General features: G+C 40.7%; 1 non-coding gene across 1 annotated transcript; it reads left to right on the top strand.

The window, feature by feature from the left end:
* Positions 1 to 2,505: 2,505 nt before the first annotated feature.
* Positions 2,506 to 2,612, top strand: LOC141593539 (small nucleolar RNA R71). The gene has a single exon (XR_012521616.1). It is a non-coding gene; the product is annotated as a small nucleolar RNA R71 (small nucleolar RNA).
* Positions 2,613 to 3,181: the final 569 nt, after the last annotated feature.

Genomic DNA, 3,181 nt, shown 5'->3' with positions numbered 1-3,181 from the left:
TTCCCATAAGACGAGCGGATTCCCCTTAAGGACGCTCGGATTCCACCTGATCTACCCGGATTCAGTTCCATCCGTGCACTTGCATATCCCGTGTCATTTTCATTCTTCAAATCTCGTGTTCTTCATTGTAGGGGCACTACTACGGCATGAATAGCCTAGGCAATTGTTATCCCCACACTAAGCTAAAGCACTACACATCAATAAAATCATTAGTCCCTCCCTCACTTCTCTCAAAAATGATAATTATCTTGATCAAAGCATAAAAATCCAAAAATGACAAAAATGCAATGTAAGAATTAAAATGCAAGTTAGGGAGTTATAAATATTTACAAATGGTGGTTTGGAGAGGACTCCACCAAACTTTCATTCTTAGTGAGATGTTATGGGGGTATGTCCAAGGTGTTGTTGATGTTGCTCAACACCTTGAAGAAGTAGTCAAAAGCTTGTTCATTATCATGATAAAGATCTTCAATAGATCTTTGCACTTGTTGTCCTTCATGTTGGTCTTTATCGATAGCATTACCAATATAGGGATTGGAAATCCCTTCAAACTCATCGTCCCATAGACCACAAACTTCATCTACTTGATCACTAAAGATCTCTTGAGTTGATAGAGACAACTCTCCCACTTTCTTATCTTGGCCAATGAGGCCATTCTCTTCATTGCTTGACTTTGGTGAGCCTTTCAAGCTCTCTTTGTTACAATTCATTTGCTCTTTGAATGGAGCATCATCGATTTTATTCTTCCATTGGAGTTCCGACTTCTTCCTATCATCCTTCCGGCTATAATGATCAACCATAAAACATGGTTCATGCAAACGGGGAGCTCTCATGGTCTTGTCAAGATTGAAAGTTATGCTCTCATCTCCCACTTCTAGAGTAAGCTCTCCATGCTTCACATCAATCACCGCACCCGCGGTGTGTAAGAAAGGTCTACCTAGAATGATTGGAATGTTGGAGTCTTCTTCCATGTCAACAATGAAAAAGTCCACTGGGATGAAAAATTTCCCAACTCTTACGGGAACATCTTCCCATATCCCTAGTGGTGTCTTTGTCGATCTATCGGCCATTTGGAGTGTGATATTGGTGCATTTAAGCTCTCCCATCCCTAACCTTTTACTCACTGAGTACGGCATAACACTCACACTAGCCCCTAGATCACATAAGGCTTTGTTAATCGTGGTGTCGCCAATGGTACACGGTATTGAGAAGCTTCCCGAATCTTTAAGTTTTAGAGGTGAACTCCCTTGAAGTATTGCACTACTCACCTTAGTGAAGGCGATAGTCTCAAGCTTCCGGATCGACTTCTTCTTCGTAAGGATGTCTTTCATGTACTTTGCATAGGCCGGCACGTGATTGATTAATTCCGTGAAAGGAATTGAGACTTCCAAATTCTTCACAATCTCCATAAATTTTCCAAGTTGGTCATCAAATTTGGGCTTGGCTTGACGACTCGGAAAAGGAAGTCTAATCACAATGGGCTCCTTCTCCTTGGCCTTGTCTTCATTTTTCTTTGAAAATTCTTCTTTTGATGGTTCTCCATCCTTGGAGTTTTGCACAATTTCTTCCTTGTCACTAGCTTCCACAACTTCATCCTCAACTTGCTTCTTTGGTGCTTCAAACCTTGTATCACTTCTCAAGTTAATGGCACTAACCGTTTCATGTCTTGGGGGATTACTTTGAGGTGGTAATTGCCCCTTTTGTCTTTGTGAGCTTGAAGATGCTAGTTGAGTCAATTGGGTTTCCAACATTTTGGTGTGAGCTAGGATGTTGTTGATGGTTATTTTCTTTGCTTGACTATCCTTTTGCATTTGAGTGAAAAACTTTTGTTGATTCTTTTGCATTTGGAGGACCGCTTTTTGAACATCAAAACCTTGGTCATTTTGTTGATTGTATGGAGTTTGATTTTGGTAACCTTGGTTTTGGTTGTAAAAGGGTCTTTGATTTTGGTTTCTCATGGGAGGTGGGGTGTATGTTGGTTGAGGGTTTTGAACATTTTGGCTTTTGTATGAGAGATTTGGGTGGAATTTGGTGTTCTCATTGTAATAGTTTGAATAAGGGGTACCACTCTTGTATGCTTGAGAAGCATTCACTTGTTCATTTGTTCCCCTACATTCACTTTGGTCATGTCCCAAAGTTCCACAATTCTCACATATCCCACTTGGGATTGATGAAGATGCCGTCATGGCATTGACATGATGCTTTGGTGATTTTGAGGCTTCTTCAAGCCTAACCATAGCTTTTTCAAACTTCAAGTTGATGGTATCAATGTGAGCACTAAGTTGAGCACCCAATTGAGTAATAGAGTCCACTTCATGCTTTCCTCCTCTAGTAGCCTTGCGAGGTCTACTATATTGTGAGTTATGGACCGCCATTTCCTCAATCTTGTTCCAAGTTTGATTGTCGTCAACTTCGGTGAACATTCCATTTGATCCCATGTTGAGAATATTTCTTGAATCTTCATAAAGACCGTTCCAAAATTGTCGTACCAAGAACCACTCGCTAAGTCCATGATGAGGACATGAGCGGCAAATTCCTTTGAATCGCTCCCAAGCTTCATACAAAGATTCTTCATCTCTTTGCTTAAAGCCCGTAATTTGAGCTCTTAGCATGTTAGTCTTTTCCGGTGGATAGAACTTTTTGTAGAAAGCTAGAGCCAATTTCTTCCAAGAATCAATTCCGAGAGTAGCCTTATCAAGGCCTTTCAACCATTGTTTTGCGGTGCCAATTAGAGAAAAAGGAAATAAGACCCATCGAATTTGGTTTTGAGTTACGCCGGTTTGAGAAATCGCATCACAATAGTCACAAAAAGTCTCCATATGAGAGTGAGGGTCTTCACTAGGAATCCCCCCAAATTGGCTTCTTTCGACTAATTGGATAAATGCGGATTTGGCAATAAAATTTCCGGTTAAGTGTTGTGGTGTGGGAGTACCATTGGGTAGGTTCTCCGAGGTTGGTACGGAATGTGATGAAAATTTAGGCATTGTGGGTTGATTTTGTGTTGGATTTTGTGTTGGGTTCTCCTCACCTTCTCTTGCAAAAGGGTTGATGAACTCAATAGTGTTTGGTACAACCTCACCAATACCTCTCAAAGTTCTCCTAGCAAGTCTTCTATTGGTTGTCAAAGTCCTTTCAATTTCGTGATCAAAGGGTAACAAGTTACCTTGTGATCTTCTAGACA

The sequence above is a fragment of the Silene latifolia genome, chromosome 7 (assembly GCF_048544455.1).
Source record: "Silene latifolia isolate original U9 population chromosome 7, ASM4854445v1, whole genome shotgun sequence".
Classification (NCBI taxonomy): Eukaryota; Viridiplantae; Streptophyta; class Magnoliopsida; order Caryophyllales; family Caryophyllaceae; genus Silene; species Silene latifolia.
The sequence above is the reverse complement of the archived record's forward strand: the minus strand, read 5'-3'. Positions and strand labels throughout refer to the sequence as shown.